Here is a 20,527-nt window from a genome sequence, read left to right as displayed (position 1 = left end):
TATTAGCATGAACTTATTAATTACATTATTTAAATATTCTATATTTTTATTCATAGTCCATCAGAGTGGGATACTTTAACATACCTCTATGATGTGGATTTTCTAATTTCCATCTGTGATTTTATCAGTTTTTCTTGTATTTCCAAATGATGTTAGGGGCATTTAAGTTTATGATTATTATTGCTTCTTGGTGAATTATTTAACCATGTGAAATGTCCTTTATGAAACTTTTAATGTTTTTGACTTTCAATTCTATCTTGTCTGGCATTGATGGTGCTTTGCCACCTTTCTGTTAGTACTTGCTAGGGATATGTTTTCAAACTTTGAGTTATCACAGTTTTGGCTTTCTCTAGTAACCTGCACATAGCTGGATTCTTAAAAATCCAAACTATTTTACCTTTTATGAAACAAACATATGCAATTCATATTTACTGTTACATTTGATACACTTAGACCTATTCCTGCCGCCTTATTTTGTGTTTTCAATTTACCATCCTTTTTCTCATGCTTGCGTTTCTTCTTCCCAGCCTTTTCATGGATTAGTGGAATTTTCTTTGTTCCTATTTTCATTTACTAGTTTGAAAATCATACATATTCTATTTTTATCTTTCTAGTAGTTACACTTAAACTTTTATCATAAGTGGTTAGATTTATATTATTCTAATAGTGTCTGAAGTTAGTCACTACCCACTGGTTCCTTTTGATGAATCTTAGAATGCTTTTATTTTCCTAAATTCTTCATCAGCACCCTTGCCTCCATATTCCCACATCCCATGTTGACATAATCTGAAATCTTGGCACAGTATTGTTTTTTAAAAATAATTTTATAATCATATCTATAGAATGGCTTTATTACTTTTTTTGCTAACTATTGCAGTTCATTGTTAAGTTCCGGATTGACTCTTTTGGGGGGTGTATTCTCTAGTAGTTCTTTCAGCTTTCAGAGAGAATCTGCTGGGTTGTTAAAATTTGAATTCTTGGCTATTTGAAAGAAGCTTATTTCATTCTCACAGTTCAATGATATCATGGCTGAACACAGAAATTTAGATTTGAACTTCTTTTCCTTTACCAAACTAAAAATATCATCCAATGTCTTTTTTCATCCAATATTGTTGATGACACATCTAATGCCAAATCTGATTAGAATTACTTTGAACCGTCTTCTTCTCAACCTCTCTGGAGGCTGCAGCAGTTTGTCTTTATCCTTACAGCTTTTAGCATATTGACTATATTGACTAATGAAAGTTCTGAACTTTGATTACTTTTGTACATTGCCTTTTATTTTTGTTGTGTGTTTATCCTACTCTGTAGTTGGTGGACCATTGCAATCTGAGGATTTATACGTTTCTTCAACTGTAAGAAATTCCATCCTATTATTTCTTCAGATTTTACCTCTCTTCTATTCTCATTATTCTCTATTGGGGAGATCCTACGACCTCCAGAACTTTCTTCCACGTCTTAAGTTTTTATCTTTTTCTCGCCTTGTACTTCATCCCAAGGCTGTCTTCCAGATATCTAATTTCTTTTTTAGCTATGCCTATTCTTCTATCTACTGCATTTTTACTTTCAATAATTATATTTTTTACTTCCAAGGTTTGTCTTTGGTTTGTTTTATAACAGACAGTTCCTGATTCATTATTGCGACATCATCCTATATTTGAAGACACTAATCACACTTGTTTTAAAGTCCTTTTCTTATCGCTCTATTAACTTTTGCATAGTTGTAATTCTGTTGGGTTGTTACCTATTTTTCACGGTGGCTGCATGCCAGATGTTGGTGAGTTTTGACTGTGGGCTCATCTTTGTAGTTTGGATCCCCTGCTGGATCCTTTATACTTGTAGTCTTTCAGGCAGCCTTGGGGGAGGTGGAGAAATAGCTACTGAGGTTTGTGCTCCCCACTGTTTTCAGTGAGAATGGGGAAAAGGTGGGATGTATTCTGGATGGAATATCTTAGAGGCTGGTATTCTGGGCTCAGTCATTATCTCTGGGCATTGTCAAGCCCTGCCTCTCCTTCAGCATGGCTCCTGTCCAAAGACAGATCCGAATGGATGGAGAGGAGGGTGGGATGCACACGACACACTGTGGGTACCCCAACTCATTTTCCTGTCATTTGCATTGAAGCACTCTTTTCTACTCCTGGCTTCTTCCACCTGTAGGCAGGAGGAATTCCTGGTGATTCTCCCATGTTCTGTGGTAGTACTTTCCAAAGGGATCCAGCACAAATTCCAGGCTGCGATTACCCTCTTCAAACTTATCCTTTGTTCTTTTACTCTCAGGAATTTCTCATAATTTTCATTAGCCAAAATTTTCTCTTTGAATTTACAGAACAAGGTATATATTCCCATACTCAAAAAAGAAATCCAAGGCTTAGAGTAGAAGGATAGATGGGATTAGGGAAGGAGAGAACATTGCTGTGTGCAATTAGTTTCCCATCTGGAAGGCAAAAGCCTCCATTTTTACTTTGGGTTGTTTGCCTTTTTCTTATTGATTATTAGAGAAATTAAGCAACTTTTAGCTATGTTATAAATATTTGTTACATAAACCTTTTAATTTTGTTTAAGGTACCTTCTGAGATACAGAAATTTTACATTTTTATGAGGTCAAATCTGTCCATTTTTTACTTTAAGATTTCTGGATGTTGTGTTATGCTCAAGAGGTCTTCCTAATCCATAATTAAAACCTATTTTTACTACACAGCACCTTTTAATATTTCATAGTTCAGTCTTTTGTGATTAGATATTTCATGTTTAGATACAGATCCAACAGGATTTTAATTTTGTGTTTGGTCTGAGATTTGGTTTGTATCCTATTCTCCCCTTTCCAAGTGGAACTTTTTATTGCTGTTGTCCTTTTCTGCTCCACTAACTTGTGCTGGTGTGTGGGTGTGCAGGAGCAGTTAACATTTTTTAGTTCATAGGTCACCAAACCATAAAGAACTACATAATTGATTTGAAGTATTTGATGGACTGGACTGCGCAGCAGTCAGAGTTCTTAAACTTTGAGATGAATGCAGTAACTGCATAAGATTTGGGGTCATCTCTCTTGGGGAAGAGATGAGTGTGAAGAAGGGTATGTAGATACAGGTAGCCAGAGAAGCTGACTGGGGCAGAGAGCACTAACTGTCCACAGAAACCACACTCTAGTTTTCCCTTTGAGTGCACAGCTAGAATCCATTTCTCTGCCTCCCTCACACTTGGGTACAGCCATGGGACTAAGTTCTCCCCAGGGTAATGTGAACAGTACATATGCCAGGCCCAGGAGAAACTCACACGTGTACTCCTCCATCCTCCTTTTCAAGGCTGGATATAGAGGATGAGGTTCTAGGAGATGGGGCCACGAGATGCAAGGATCCTGAGTACCTGAAAGACTGTGTGTAGGGCTTGCTAACCAGAAACACTCACCTTGGACTATTACATAAGTGAGAAATAAGCTTCTTTGGTATTTGCCCAAACTAAGGAGATTTAGGTTTCTACTACATATGCCGTGTCCAGTTAGGGAAGTTGCCTTCCATTCCTATTTTACCAAGAGACTTTCTTGTTTTAATCAGGAATGGGTGTTAAATTTTACTAAAACATTTTTGACATCTATCAAGGGTATCATAGAAATCTTATCCTTAAATCTCAAAATGTAATAAATTACAATTGATACATTAAAACTCTCCAAATTCTTGATTGGCTTATAGTTTTCTTTTTTTCTCCTATCTTTGTCCACTTTTTTTTTTGTGGTATGCAGTCCTCTCACTGTTGTGGCCTCTCTCGTTGCGGAGCACAGGCTCCGGACGTGCAGGCTCAGTGGCCATGGCTCATGGGCCTAGCCGCCCCCCGGACCGGGGTACGAACCCGTGTCCCCTGCATTGGCAGGCGGACTCTCAACCACTGCGCCACCAGGGAAGCCCTATCTTTGTCCACTTTTGGCACTGAGTTTATACCAGATACAAATTGACAAGCTTTTCAGCTTTTTCTTTGGTTTTGAACAACTTATGTATCATGAGTCATTGGGGCCTAGTGTCCTTTTGAGAAATACGTTTTTTACTATAGTTCTAACTTCCTCTACGGTTACTGGTCTACTCAATTACTTAAAAGTGAAACATCTTTCCATTTTTCTGGGAAACATCTTTCCATTTTTCTGGAGTTTTCTGGGCCATAATTTTTCTAACTTATATCAAGTAAGTGAGTAAGCAACCAAGGCAAGCCCACATTCCTCTACAATATGTTTGGTATTCTTGATGTACAATTTTACCCATGTAAATCTTTTAGAATTTTAGTCTTACTGTGAATAAAAAGGAACCTGAATCCTTAGAGATGATCTATTTCTTTTTTTTAATACTAATTGGAAAAATGTACACATTGAACTTATCTATATTAAAACTTTTGAATTCTAAAATTATCACAAATATGAGAACTTAAGCAATAAAAACTGGCACACTTCTGTCTTTAAATGTTTTAGTGTCTATATGTGAGAAAGACATATCTTATTAATATGACATGGTGATTTATGTTTCTTGATTATCTGTATCTTTGGAATTAGCTGCTGAAAAGAAACTTAATATGACCATAAAATAACCATTATATGATGTGCTACAGAGATTTAAAGATGCATGTTATTTTCTTTTTTCCTAATCATCTTATTATTAAAACCAAAGTTACATATTTTTATGCACAGTGAATTCATTCATTAGGAGGCTATCTAATATCACCTCTGGTCTATATCATCACAGTTCAGAACATGGACTTCGGTGCCAACTTTTATTGGCTTTGTGACATTTGGCAAGTATCTTAACCTCTCTGTGCTCCAGCTTCCTCAAATGTAAAGTGAGGATAACTATGCTACCTACCTGATAGGATTTTCCTGAGGGTTAAGAGTTCAAAATGTAAAGTTATTAGAATATTCCTGGGGAAAATATTAGTACCGTGAAAGTTAGCTATTTTTATTATAATCTAGAAGCAATCACAGGTATCTCTACTGAAAACTTTTCTGATTTTCTTCTCATTATTAGAGTGCCCTTTATGTTTAAGGGACATTATAAAAATTGCCATAATCTTATCTTAAACCTAGTGATGTAGGTATTATTATGCTCCATATGAGAAACTAAGAAAAGTGAAATAACTTTTCAAATTCACAAGGTGCTAAGTGGCAGAACTGGGATCTGAATCCAGGTCTGTCTGACACCAAAGTCTTGCTCTTTCCATTACATTACTCAGCCTGATGCCCCCATTCTCTGTAAAATCCACTACAATCACCTCTTTCTGCTATCACCAAACCAGAGCAAAATTTTTTTTTCTGGTAGACTGCAAAGACTGTACTTAGAGCAACAACGTAGTACCTCTGTACTGGCATTAAACTGTAGGTATCTGATGACATTAATGATTAACTCCTGATTCCCTTAGCTTAACCCAGATAATGTATCAATCAATACTCAGCCTTTTGGTTACTCTATGACATGCCTCTCAGTTTCCAGTTTCAAATAGGCATTTAAGAATGCCTATCTGCACTTCAGACAACATTAAAAGCTATAGTAATCAAAACAGCATGGTACTGGCACAAAAACAGACATATAGATCAATGCAACAGAACAGAGAGCCCAGAAATAAACCCACACACCTAAGGTCAGTTAATCTTCAACAAAGGCAGCAAGAATGTACAATAGAGAAAAGACAGTCTCTTCAACAAGTGGTGCTGAGAAAGCTGGAAAGCTACATGTAAATCAATGAAATTAGAACACTCCCTCACACCATACACAAAAATAAACTCAAAATGGTTTAAAGACCTAAATATAAGACATTACATCATAAAACTCCTAGAAGAAAACATATAGGCAAAACATTCTCGGACATAAATCATACCAATATTTTCTTAGATCAGTCTCTCAAGGCAAAAGAAACAAAAGCAAAAACAAACAAGTGGGACCTAAGCAAACTTACGAGCTTTCTCACAGCAAAGGAAACTACCGACAAAATGAAAATACATTCTACGGAATGGGAGAAAATGCTTGCAAACAATGCAACCAATGAGGGGTTAATATACAAAACATACAAACAGCTCATATAACTCAATATCAAAAAACAAACAACCCAATCAAAAAGTGGGCATATAAGTCCTAAATAGACATTTCTCCAAAGAAGACATACAGATGGCCAACAGCCACATGAAAAGATGCCCAACATCACTAATTATTAGAGAAATGCAAATCAAAACCACAATGAGGTATCACCTTACACTGGTCAGAACGGCCATCATCAAAAAGTCTACAAATAATAAATTCTGGAGAAGGTGTGGAGAAAAGGAAACCCTCCTACACTGTTGGAGGAACTATAAGATGGTACAGCTACTACGGAGAACAGTATGGAGCTTCCTTAAAAAACTAAAAATAGAGCTACCGCGTGATCCAGCAATCCCACTCCTGGGCATATATCTGGAAAAGATGAAAACTCTACTTCGAAAAGATACATGTACCCCAACGTTCATAGCAGTACTATTTACAATAGCCAAGACATGGAAACAACATAAGTGCCCATCAACAGATGATTGTTTTAAGACGATATGATATATACATATACAATGGAATATTACTCAGCCATAAAAGGAATGAAATATTGCCATTTGCAGCAACATGGATGGGCTTAGAGATTATCATAATAAGTAAGTCACAGAAAGACATATACATATATATTGCTTATATGTGGACTCTAAAAATTAATACAAAAGTGAATCTACATACAAAATAAACAGACTTACAGACATAGAAAACTTATGGTTATCAAAGGGGAAAGGGATGAGTGATGGACAACTTAGGAGTAGGGAATTAACAGATAGAAACTGCTATACATAAAACAGATAAGCAATAAGGATTTGCTATATAGCACAGGGAACTATATTCAATATCTTATAATAACCTATAATGGAAAATAACCTGAAAAAAAACATAACTTTGAATCACTTTGCTGTACACCTGAAACTAACACAATATTGTAAATCAACTATCATTCAATTAAAAAAAATAATGCTGAATGCCTGTCTCTAGTTCTCTGGGCAGTCTCTTGGAATGAAGGTGCTACACAATATAAAATGCCAGCGAGGGCTTCCCTGGTGGCGCAGTAGTTGAGAGTCCACCTGCTGATGCAGGTGACACGGGTTCGTGCCCCGGTCTGGGAAGATCCCACATGATGCGGAGCAGCTGGGCCCGTGAGCCATGGCCGCTGAGCCTGCGCGTCCGGAGCCTGTGCTCTGCAACGGGAGAGGCCACAACAGTGAGAGGCCCGCGTACCGGGAAAAAAAAAAAAAATGCCAACGAATCAGTTATTGCACCGGATTCCTGGCGTTCAAATTGGAATGGGAGGAAAATGGCTGCTTCCTGAGGTGCAGACAAGAGGGCTAGTTGCTGGGAAGATGCTTCCTAAGCCTGGAAATAAAGTTTTGACTGTACTCATTCAAAGGCCTATGTCCAGTCGAGGTCCACATATCCACGGAGCCAGCCTTCTCTAGTCACTCTGATCCAGTGTGCTCACTACTGCCTCCTTGCACCTCTTGAGAAGCTTCGAATCACAGAGTGGTGCCTATTAGTCTGGACTGTTTTATGTATTGTCCAGTTTTTCTAACAAAATGGTAACTTCCATACGTTTTCTTTTGTATTCATATCCTCCATATCCTTTGCCAAGTGGGGACCATGTAGTGACCATTATCTTCTTTTTTACATTGTGATAAAATATACATGACATAAACTTCACCATTTTAACCATTTTTAAGTGTACAGCTCTGTGGCATTAAGCACACTCACACTACTGTGCAACTATCACCACCATCCATCTCCAGAAATTGTTCATCATCCCAAACTGAAACTCTGTACCCATTAAACCATAACTTCCTCTTCTCCCCTCCTCCCTAACCCCTGGCAATAACCATTTGACTTTCTGTTTCTATGAGTCTGACTATCCTTATATAACTGGAATTGATCATACAATCTTTGTTCTTTTGTGTCTGGCTTATTTCACTTAGCATCACGTTGTCAAGGTTCTTCCATGTTGTAGTGTGTGTCAGAACTTCATTTCTTTTTTAGACTGAATGATATTCCATTGTATGTATATACCACATTTTGCCTGTTCATTCATCCATGGATGGACATTTGGGTTGTTTCTTCATTTTGGCTATTGTGAATAGTGCTGCTATGAATGCTTGTATAAAAATACCTGTTTGAATCCTTCTCAAATTTTGGGGGTATATACCCAGTAGTAGTAGTAGTAGGATCATATAGTATTTCTGTGTGTGTGTGTGTGTGTGTGTGTGTGTGTGTGTGTGTGTGTGTTTTGAGGAACCACTCTACCACTTTCCACAGTACTGCACTGTTTTACATTCCAATGAGCAATGAACGAGGGTTCCAATTTCTCAACATCCTCCCAACACTTATTTTACCATTATTCTTCTGACTTAATCCTCATAACAATGAAAAATTTTACTGTATCTGTATTACACTTCACAGTTGACAAATTTTTTTTTGCATATATTACTCCTTTAAACCATTATAATAATCTTCGGTTTAAGTGTTATATTTTTATTACGAAAGAAGAAATTGAAGCTTAAGGGTGTTACATTACTTGTCCAAGACCACAGAGCTAATAAATGGAAAAGTCAAATACATAACTTTACTCCTGACTCTTTTCTTATTGGGAAAATTAAACAGTCTACGTTCTTTGAGATTCTCCCTTGCATGCTCTGTTCACTCTGAATCACAGCATTGAGAAGTTTCCAGGAAAGGATACTTGCTGTTTTCTCACATCTCCTAAGGTATCCAAAAAAAAAAAAAAAGGCTTAAATAAGTAGCAGGAGTGATTTAGGTTAGATATTAACTGGGTGGCTGACGCTGGTGAGACATTGGCAAAGATTACCAAAGGATACTTTGAGATAATTCCCATCTTGAAAAGTGCTATGGGTTGGATTCCATCCCGGTAGATGCCTGAGGGTGCAGGGAGTAATTCGATGAATGCTTGTTAATTATTTGAAAGCAGGGGACAAACTGGATGACTTCACAGAGTTTCTTCCATTCTCTGATTCTACTAACAAAGATTCTACTGAATGGATTTGTACTACTCAAGAAAGTTGTTCTCCGGTTTTTGGGAATGGGTCTTTTTTTCTTGACCCCCCTCATCTCTGATCTCTGGAGAAGGCCTCACTCAGTTCCATTTCATACGCTCAGAGTTAACCAAGGCCTCGGGGGAGAGGGCAGAGATGACCTAACTCACCTGGGGTCCTGAGCTACATCCTGGGCAGTTAGCTTTCTATAACACTGTTGATTTGATTTCACTTTGCTCTCTCCGGGGAGATCTGAAGGAGTTGCAATTTTGGCCTGAGATGCAAGGGGACAGCTTCAATTTTCAACCTTTATGGGTCGTCAGTGCTGAAGCATAAAGAAGGGACAAGGTAGCTGGCTGAAGACAGTTAGCCTAGAAGAAAGATACCTAGTGGGGAAAATAAAATTATCTGGGTATTTGTCTAGATGCTGCCGCAGTCATCGATCTGCCTTAGAGCAGCAGTCTGTAGGGTATTTAGACATCCATGTGATTGTACTCACGGTTGAAACTCCCTTCCCTCTCCGACAGAATTGTAAATTGTACACCTTTTAATGACCCTATAAGCAAGACTAATTCTGCTTCCCTGATGTGCTTAATATCTATGCGTTTTAGTTTCCTCTTTATTCAAAAGAAAGAATCAAAACTTCCCACCTCACCGTTGTTAGAGAGCTAAGTAATGAAGCTTTCTGAAAGGTAGCATGCATTCCAAGTACTTTAAAGACCCTTTCAGGAGAATGTTGAAATTAAGGAAAAACTATTGTGGAAGTCATTTAACAAAATGCTTCCTAAAAAATTAAGGTAATGCACCATATGCAAACAAAAGTGGTAATCAGTTAATAAGTAATGTGTATTTGAAACTCAAAAAGATAAAAATAAGAAATTATTATTTTTTTAAAAAGCAAAAGTACTGCCTCTCACCCACATCCTCTTTCTTTCCTTTCCTATTCTTTGAAGCCCCCTTGCTGGTGGCCCTTACTTCCTACACTTTATTTATTTAATTTATTTATTTATTTATTTTTGCTGTGTTGGGTCTTCGTTTCTGTGCAAGGGCTTTCTCTAGTTGCGGCAAGCGGGGGCCACTCTTCATCGCGGTGCACGGGCCTCTCACTATCGTGGCCTCCCTTGTTGTGGAGCACAGGCTCCAGACGGGCAGGCTCAGTAGTTGTGGCTCACGGGCCTAGTTGCTCCGCAGCATGTGGCATCTTCCCAGACCAGGGCTCAAACCCGTGTCCCCTGCATCGGCAGGCAGATTCTCAACCACTGTGCCACCAGGGAAGCCCCACTTCCTACACTTTATTTGAGAAGCGAAGAACTGGGTTTAGAGGGGCAGTCACTGAAGCACTGCTTTAGTAAACAGCCCAGCTTTTTCAAAAGGCCAGCACTGTTGACCCGAGTAGAGATCACACTGTTCCTGCCTAGGACATTTAGTTTTTAGAACCACAGACCAGAGAATGCAGAACCGGGGAGGGTACTCAGTGATGAGCCCATCCAACCAACCCTGTAATTGTTCAGATAACAAAACTGAAGCCAGGACAGGTGCTGATTTTTTTTTTTCTCTGTTACATTTCAGAGCTGGAAATTGAAGAATGCAATGAAAAGCAAGGTAAAAAAAAGGCAAGGGTATATACCCATTTATCTCATACCCAGGGGGTGCTTATTTGCAAGTAGACCTGCCTTCAGATGGTCCACTGGGTCTGCGGAGTTTACAGAACAACTAAAGATCCCTCCAAAGCAGGCGTCTCAATAAATACATGGAGTTAAGGCCAAGAGAACTTAGCTTAGCGCTTAGCTGATCCTCATTCTCGGCAGAACTCCCTTCTAAGCCCAGATCACTTCACATAAGATTAGAAACTGCCCTCCAAAGATCTGCCTCTTTACCTCTTCAGGGCAGCTGGAGGCTTCTGTTGGCAGCTCTAATCAGTCCAAGATCAGCACTAATCCACAAACCTCAATCACTCTGTTTTCAACTCCTCGAGATTGCTTTCTCTCAAATTTAATTGTCTGAATTTTAGCGTCTGTGATAAGAACTCAGGGGTAATATCACACACCTCCAGAATCCTTCCACTGATTACGGACTGTGCCCAGCAAGTGACGAAAGTAGGATTTAGGCAATTAGGAGTGCAGGATTTTCTCGGCCTCGCCAGGATCTTCAGAGAATGTCATGCTGTGCACACTCTCATGGAGCTGGCTTGATTTTGCAATTTTTTACAGCCTATTGTAATATACGGCCTATCTTGAAGAAGGTCCCTGTCCAAGCATGCTTTGATGTTTTATGAAATAAGTGGCAAAATCCAGGATTTAAACATCAAAAGTAGAAATCCACACTTCTCTGTTTTATTCTGTAAGATTTAACGTGTCAATTATATCTTTAATCACAAAAGAGCAGGGTGAACAAAATGTGCTGTTGTGGGATTATGAAAATGTCTTAATGATTTTATATAATTTAAAATCTTTCTACCAAGAAAATTTATTATATTTATAAGTCATGTGTTTTAAAGACGCCCTCCAGGTGTCGTGGGGCTTGTTGGGCCTCCGAGAGGCTTTGTGACACTGGATCTTAGGCACCCCCTCAGCCCCACCGAGGTGGGAAACACTGACTTCCAGGTTTTTGGCTTCCTTGAGGTTTTATGATTCCATGAAAGCGCTAAGCTCGTCATCATTAAAAATGGATCACTAGGGCCTGGGTGATGGTTTTGATATTATAATAGTTTTACTGTTTTAAAACCCCAGATTTGGGACTTCCCTGGTGGCGCAGTGGGTAAGAATCCGCCTGCCAATGCAGGGGACACGGGTTCAAGCCCTGGTCCGGGAAGATCCCACATGCTGCGGAGCAACTGAGCCAGTGCACCACAACTTCTGAGCCTGTGCTCTAGAGCCCGTGAGCCACAACTACTGAACCCGTGTGCCACAACTACTGAAGCCCGCGTGTCTAGAGCCCGTGCTCCGCAATGAGAGAAGCCAGTGCGATGAGAAGCCTGCGCACCGCAACGAAGAGTAGACCCCCACTCGCTGCAACTAGGGAAAGCCCGGGTGCAGCAACGAAGACCCAACTCATCCAAAAATAGATATAAAGAAAAAAAAAAAAACAGATTTGGAGCTGGAATGCTTCAAGAAATCTCTACTTGAGGAGCTGAAGACACGACAGGTGGTCCTCCAGGAGGAGTGGGGACCGGCAGTACATTATTGTTACTCACACACCTGTGAGTTCTGCTTCTTTGGTGTTTTCGTCAGCGTGACTAACTAAAATGCTCTTTGTTCTCTGTTCCAGAGTCAGAGAAATCCCTGCCACGTGGCACACAGATGTACAACTCTGGGCAAAGGTTTCCACAAATACCATTTCTTCACTCCAAAGTCCATCTATGTGTATTTCCTGAAATACAGAATGCTGCATGTCTGTCTGCTGGTCTCTTACCCTAGGAGCCTCAGCAGCAGAGGCAAAAGGAGCTCCTATAACTCTGGAGATAAAAGACTGGCTCACACAGGCTGATGCTGCTTAGGGGCACTCACGGACTTTATTTACTGTTCTTTATTCAAACGTACATAGTGTCTGCACTGACAGAGGCAGCCCAGAAAAGAGAAACTGTGTCTATTGTAACTTTTACTTAAGTGGTGTAAATGAAAATATCATCACCCAAAGATTTGGTGAGATTTCCATTCAGAGAAAGAGAATGAGTTCAAACAAACAAAAGAAGACAAGATCTGGGATTAGGTTTGATGGTCTGAAACATACAAGGAAGAAAATAAAATTTCTGATCCCATATCTGGGAGGAAAATCAGAATTTTCAATGGCTATATTACCCTGCCCCCACCCACCCCTCCCATGAAGAGAGGCAATAGGGAGGTGCTTGAATTCTTTCAGGTCCTATGGTTGTCACTGAGTAATTTGTTTCTTAAGCGTCTCACATAAACATGGCTGAAATAACAGATAAAGCTCATGTGGGTGCCCAACTGGGGGGAGCGCATTTCTAATGTCCAAAGGCCATGTGACAATGCCATCTGAAAAACATGTGACTTGAAGCCAATGCAATGACACTAAACCCACTCTAGTGAGCAATTCTGTGAAAGGCATCCATCTCGGAGCCCAGCCATTAGTGAAACTCAGTATTGTACAACAATCTGACTTACCCCAAGGTCTTACGGCAGAGTCCTGGTATGGTGTTAACCTTTGAATCACCAAATCTGGGAAGGAGCCAGCTGCCTTACAGAACTCCTGAAATTGAAACGCTACCAGAGATGGGAAAGTATGCCTGCCTTAGTAATTCTGATAAGAGGCTCTCGAAAACTGAAAACCACACAATGGCCAACAATGTTTTAGTTTCTGAGAAGTTCCTTGGCTAGTGGGGAAAGCAGATAAAAAAAATAAAAAGCTTAGAAAATAATTCAAGTGTAATAGTAAGGGTAGGTCCAGGGTGCTGTCAGAACACAGAAGAAGGACACCTCATCCAGACAGATGGTAAGGGCCAGGGAAGGCTGTCACTCTGTCTAGTTATAAGAAATTCAGAGTACATTTGATACGTCTTGTCTTGAAGATGACACTTGTCCTCCAAGTAAATCAGACTCTCCCCAGAACCGTGCCAGAGGACTTAGCTCTTCTCATAAAAGCTGTATGTATTTATTCATCTGCATCCTTGGTGAACGCAAGAAAGGTCAGAAATGTGTCAATGTTTAGACATAGGCCAGTGCTACTGCTTTTTAACCTATGGTCCACAGCCTTGTCAACTGAGTTACTGAATTAATATTCCTCCCTACGTGCTTTTCTTTAAAAATCTTGTTCTGGGGCTTCCCTGGTGGCGCAGTGGTTGAGAGTCTGCCTGCCGATGCAGGGGACACGGGTTCGTGCCCCGGTCCAGGAGGATCCCACATGCCGCGGAGCGGCTGGGCCCATGAGCCATGGCCGCTGAGCCTGCGCGTCCAGAGCCTGTGCTCCGCAACGGGAGAGGCCACAGCAGTGAGAGGCCCGTGTACCCCCCCCCCAAAAAAAAAAATCCTGTTCTTTCATGTCTTCCAATCTGAGTGCCTATTTCTCTTTACATGATTTTTAACAAATCTCTACCTAACCACTTAGACAAACTATTTAACTTCATGTGACCTAATTTATTCTGGAAAATAAAAGCATAATTGCCTTAGACAAAATTTTTTTTAGTTTACATTATGCAAGACTTCATCTCACTTGATATTTGCTATTTTCCCTTCCCCGTCTTCTGCATACTTCCAGGAGGTCTCCTGAATAGTCCGTGCCCAAGCAGCATAAGCCTAGGAGTTATTTTCAGTATCAGGTCTCTCTATATAACTAAATACCTAGAAACGTTTCTATTTCCTGTAAAGTCATCTGAGTCAGGTGAGCTGAAAATTGGAGAATGGGCTCTATCTGGGCTGCCTGGAGAGCTCAAGGCCCTAAAAGTGAACGTTGTCTTCTAGCTGTCTGACAAAGCTGTTTATCATTCCTGGCTTTACATCCAGGACAGGGTCTGACCAGCCTGAATCGTGACAAAATTAGACGCATATTGGAAACTTCGTATCCTTTTCTCTTTTCTCACTGGCAATATTCATGTGTCCATTATTCCTCTGGACTAGAGAGGCCAAACCAGCTCAGGAATGACAAAGGCTGGGCCCTTTCAGTTGCAGGCTGGGGTTACACCACGGGTGTCCTCCGGATGCACTCTCTGTCTTATGGTGGGTCTCTAAGAGTGGAATGATTTGTTGTTCAGTAAGGGCCATACTTAAGGATTTTACCCTGAGTTTGGACACAATGCAGGGTCACGTTAATTACCTTGGAAATGAGAGTGGTGGTAGCCAGTGGAGAGACTATTTTGGAATAAGACGGTAACGTTATCCAAAGCCACTTCCAGTTCTAATATAAATATGCACCAATTGATAGAACATGCAGATTTTTCTCATTAGATCTGCTAATGTAGTTAAATGGACAGAGTTTTTAACAGCTCTGTTGAGACATAACTCGCATACCATACAATTCACCCAATTAAAGCATACAATTCAACAGTTTTTAGAACAGTCACATAATTGTACACCCATCACCACAATCTAATTTTAGAATATTTTCATCACACCAAAAAGAAATCCTGTTATCCATTAGCCATCACCATCCAATGTCCCCATTTCCCTCCCAGGCCTAAGCAACCACTAATCTACTGTCTGTCTCTATAGATTTGCCTATTATAGACATTTCATATAAATAGAATCATATAATATATGGTATTTCATGACTGGCTTCTTTCATTTATCATAATGTTTTCAAGGTTCCTCCTGTTGTGGCATCTAACAGGGCTTCATTGTTTGTTATTGCCAAAAAATATTCCATCGTATGAATACACCACTCTTTGTTTTATTGATTCATCAGTCGTTGACATTTGGATTATTTCTACTTTTTGGCTATTATGAATAATGAGATTATGCCTCATTATTTACAATAGCTAAGACATGGAAACAATCTAAGTGTCTATCAACAGATGACTAGATGAAGAAGATGTGGCATTTATACATACAGTGGAATATCATTTAGCCATAAAAAAGGAGGAAATCCTACCAATGTGACAACATGGATGGACCTTGAGGGCATCATGCTAAGTGAAATAAGGCAGACAAATACCATACAATCTAACTTATATGTAGAATCTAAAACAAACAAACAAGCAAACTCATAGAAAAAGAGATCAGATTTGTGGTTACCAGAGGTGGGGGGTGTGTGGATTGGATAAAGGGAGTCAAAAGGTACAAACTTCCAGTTATAAGATAAGTAAGTACTAGGGATGTAATGTACAACATGACTATAGTTAACACTGCTACATGGTATGTATAAAAGTTAAGAGAGTAAATCCTAAGAGTTCTCATCACAAGGAAAACAATTTTTTTTCTCTTTATCTTTTTTTTTTTGGTATCTATATGAGATGATGGATGTTACCTAAATTATTGTGGTAATCATTTCACAATATAAGTCAAACCATTATGCTGTGTACCTTAAACTTATATAATGCAGTATGTTAATTATATCTCAATAAAACTGGAAAAAATGCAGCTATGAACATTCACGTTCAAGTGTTTGCATGGACGTATGTTTTCACCTCTCTTGGGTATATATCTAGGAGTAGAATTGCTGGGTCATATGGTAACTCTATGTTTAACCTGTTAGGAATTGAGAAAACCAGACAAAAATGGGAATTTTTCCTAAGACAATGTTAAGGACTGGCAATAAAAGGAGATCAAGGTTGGAACTGAAAGGGGCTATCTTCAGCCAGACTGCTCTAAGTCTGATAATCTGGGTATCAAAGGTAGTAACAAAAAATATTTCCTAGGCAACACAGAAAGCAAAACTGCAAGTAAACTTTCCAGTAGTTCTACCATCCCAAGATTTTTTCTGATTCAGACAGGAAGGTAGGTAGATTTTCTATTCTTGTAAATTATTTCTACATGACATGTCTCAGAAGTACTTCAGGAGGAATTGTGTAGATTTCACTGTCTAGAGTCAGATCTGGATCTTATAAAGTTGTGCTGTCAAGTATGATGGCCATTAGTTACATGTTATTAGTTAAACTGGATTTTGCAATTAAGTTAATTAAAATAACATAACATTTAAAATTTAGGTCCTCAGTTGTACTAGCCACACTGCAAGGGTTCGAGAGCCGCATGGGACTCATGGCTACTGTATTGGGCATTTCCCTCACTGCATAAAGTTCTATCAACAGGATTGCTGTAAAGCACAGGTTCTCAAATGGTGGTGATTTAATACCACCCTCCACCCTCCCAACCCCCCCGCCCCCGCCGCCTCCCTCCACTCCCCTCAAGAAATCTGGCAATGTCTGGAGACATTTTGTTTTTTTCAACTTGGGGAAGGGAAGGTGCTACTGTATCTAGTGGGTAGAGGCAGGGATGCTGCTGAACATTCTGTGATGTGCAGGGCAGTCTCCACAGTGATTAGCTACCCCAGAACATCAAAAGTTCCAAGGTTGAGAAACCCTGTTCTAAAGCAATGATGTCCAAACCTGGCTAGCTTTTTATCAAAAAATCAAAAGAATCACCTGGTCAGCTTTGTAAAAATTCTACGCCTGAGTCCCATCCCTAAGATTCTGGTTAAGGAAGGCTGAAGAGAATCGAGGAACCTGCGTTGTTCAATAGCTTTCGAAGAGATTCTTATGGTTGGCAAGATTAAGAACTATTGTGTGAAAGCAGACTGACTCTCCGCTTTTAATTCAGAGGAAAATCACCTGGTAAACATTAGCAGTACGTCCAGAATAGAGTAATGGCTCCAAGGCTGTTACCTCTTCTGTTTAATTTCTCCAATTACCTATTTCTCAATTAATGGGGTCATTAAGCACTCAAGACCTGCATTAATGTCCCTCCTCTTTAAAAAAAAATTCTTTCATTCTGCATAAATCCAGTTTGCAAATGATTACCTCTTGTTAATTACTGTACACTTTCTATTTACAAACAGAACAAATGACCTAGAAAATATTTGGCAGCTCTCTATGGTCACTGGTGTTTGATGAGAAACAGCTGAGCAAACAAGCATGCCAGCCCTGTAGGTAGTAAGGCACAGCATATTATTATCCATTCCTTTGCTACCAACTAAATACATGGAAGTAAAATTCATTTTAAGTGCTTTAAAGTTGCATACTTTAAGGTCAATATAATTCTTCTGAACTTAGAAAAGTGTAAAAATGTATTAATTTTAGCTTTAAGGCATCTTTTTCCTTTCCATTTGTCATCACTCTGTAATAAATTACAAAAAGGGAACAGTCCCTGATCTTAAGAAACGTAAAAGGTAGTAGTGGAAAATGCGACATAAACACAAGTATCTGTAAAAAAAAAAAAAAAGATGTTAAATTATTTTGAGAGGGTACAAATTTGAGAGGAAGAGATCCTGAGAGATCTGGGAAATTTTCATGGAAGTAGCAGCATGTTCACTCATTCAATAAATATTAGCTGGCGCTACCTCATGCTAGGTCCACCATATTAGGAACTGGGGCTAAGTAGGTGCAATCCCTTTATTCACAGAATTTCATTTCCTGGAGACTAATCAGTCAGTCAAGAATTTATTGCGTGCCCATGGCCAGCCAAGCATACAGACCAGCAATGATGATTCAAAGTGATCAGTGTTAACATAGGGGAAGGACATGGTGTAATTAATTACTGGCTGGATTCCTATCACATTGAATCCTCCTTTCAAAGCACTGACATTTCTCTGACTTCATTTGCAAGGCCAGTATCATAGGGCACGCACTCACCCTTGGCAATAATTTAACCATGACATTGAATTCAGGAGCAGCTATTTAGTAAAACGTTGCAATCATCTAGTGGATCACTAGTGTTAACTCTGGCATCCTCCAAGGAATCAGTTAACAACTGTAACTAAGAAACCACTGACATGATCCTCGGTCTAATACCTTTGAGGAAGTTGTGTGATAGAACTAATAGGTATTGACTGTTGTCTGTAAATCTGGTAGCTACATCATGTGTGAGATTATTCAGGAATATGATCACAATACAGCACACTTTGTTGGGTGATGTTTAGAGCATGACTGACTTAATCCAACCTCAAAATAATTTTAAATTATAAAACATTTCAAACATATCAAAAGTATAGAAAATAATATAACAGGCACCTACAGGTACTCACCATAACACCTAAAAGATAATAATATTTTTCTTTTTTTGCCTTCAGTTCCATCTCTGTCATTTTCTCTGGGACACAAATGAAATAAAACACTAAAGATATAGCTAAAATCCCCTTTGCACCCATCCCCCACCCCCCACCCAATTCCTTTAGGCTTCTTTTCTCCCAGGGAAAACTAGTGTCTTAAAGTTGATAAATTAGCATTCTAATTCTTATGAGAATTCTAATTCTAAATAAGGATTAAAAATAAAAATTTTAATTAAAAAATAAAATTTAAATTACAGATTCTTTTCTATGTATGCATGCAAAAAGAATACAGATAGTTTAACATTTACACAAATGTACAATTTTGTACATATCCTTTTGAAACTTATTCTAATTCAAAGTTATGTTTTCAAGATTTTTAGGTATATGTAGATTCAGTTCATTCATTTTCACTACTGGACAGAAGTACATTCATTCAACCTTATTTGTAGTTCAGGTCTCTTTTCCCCATAATATTTTATATTTGCCTTTCCTTTTTTTTTCTTGATCAGTCCTGCAAGAGGTTGGCTAATAATATTCATTTTTTCAAAGACAGGAATTTATCTTTTATTTTATTTGCAGATGACATGATACTATACATAGAAAATCCTAAAGATGCTACCAGAAAACTACTACAGCTATCAATGAAATTGGTAAAGTTGCAGGATATAAAATTAATATACAGAAATCTGTTGCATTTCTATACACTAAAAATGAATGAGAAATTAAGGACATAATCCCATTTACCATCGCATCAAAAAGAATAAAATACCTAGGACTAAACCTGCTTGAGGAGGTAAAAGACCTATACTTGGAAAACTGTAAGACACTGATGAAACTGAAGATGACACAAACAGATGCAAAGATGCACTGTGCTCTTGGACTGGAAGAATTAATATTATTAAAATGATCATACTACCCCAGGTAATCTACAGACTTCAGACAATACTACAAAGCTACAAAACAGTGTGGTACTGGCACAGACACATAGGTCAATGGAACAGAACAGAAATCCCAGAAATAAACCCACACACTTATGGTCAATTAATCTACAACAAAGGAGGCAAGAATATACAATGGAGAAAAGACGGTCTTTTGAATATGTGGTGCTGCGAAAACTGGACAGCTACTTGTAAAAGAGTGAAATTAGAACATTCTCTAACATCATATACAAAAATACACTCAAAATGGATTAAAGACCTAAATGTAAGACTGGATACTATAAAACTCCCAGAGGGAAACATAGAACACTCTGATAAAAATCACAGCAATACTTTTTTGGATCTGTCTCCTAAAGCAAAGGAAATAAAAGCAAAAATAAACAAATGGGCCTAATTAAACTTAAAAGTTTTTGCACAGCTAAGGAAACCATCAACAAAACAAAAAGACAACCTACTGAATGGGAGAAGATATTTGCAAATGATGTGACTAATAAGGGGTTAATATCCAACATATATAAATAGCTCATACAACTCAAAATCAAAAAAAAAAAACACCAAAAAACAAACCAAGCCACCCAACCAAAAAATGGGTAGAAGAACTGAACAGACATTTTTCCAAAGAGGAAGTGGAGATGGCCAACAAGCACATGAAAAGATGCTCAGCATCACTAGTTGAGCATCTTTATCTCCTCAGACCTGTCAGAATGGCTATCATCAAAAAGAACACCAATAACAAATGTTGGTGAGACAATGGAGGAAAGGAAACCCTCTTATACTATTGGTAGGGATGTAAATTAGTGCAGCCACTGTAAAAAACAATAGGGAGATTTTTCCAAAAACTAAAATTAGAACTACCATATGACCCAGCAAT

At 38.7% G+C, this 20,527-nt stretch overlaps 1 long non-coding RNA gene across 1 annotated transcript in view; it reads left to right on the top strand.

The window, feature by feature from the left end:
* LOC132435092 (uncharacterized) overlaps positions 1-17,663 on the top strand; it is a 28,070-nt gene extending 10,407 nt beyond the window's left edge. The window contains exons 3-4 of the long non-coding RNA XR_009521485.1: positions 10,634-10,666; positions 12,332-17,663. This is a non-coding gene — a long non-coding RNA (uncharacterized lncRNA). The remainder of the gene's footprint in view (positions 1-10,633; positions 10,667-12,331) is intronic.
* Positions 17,664-20,527: the final 2,864 nt, after the last annotated feature.

Source organism: Delphinus delphis, chromosome 12 (assembly GCF_949987515.2).
Source record: "Delphinus delphis chromosome 12, mDelDel1.2, whole genome shotgun sequence".
NCBI lineage: Eukaryota > Metazoa > Chordata > Mammalia > Artiodactyla > Delphinidae > Delphinus > Delphinus delphis.
This window is presented reverse-complemented; position numbering and strand designations above follow the sequence as displayed.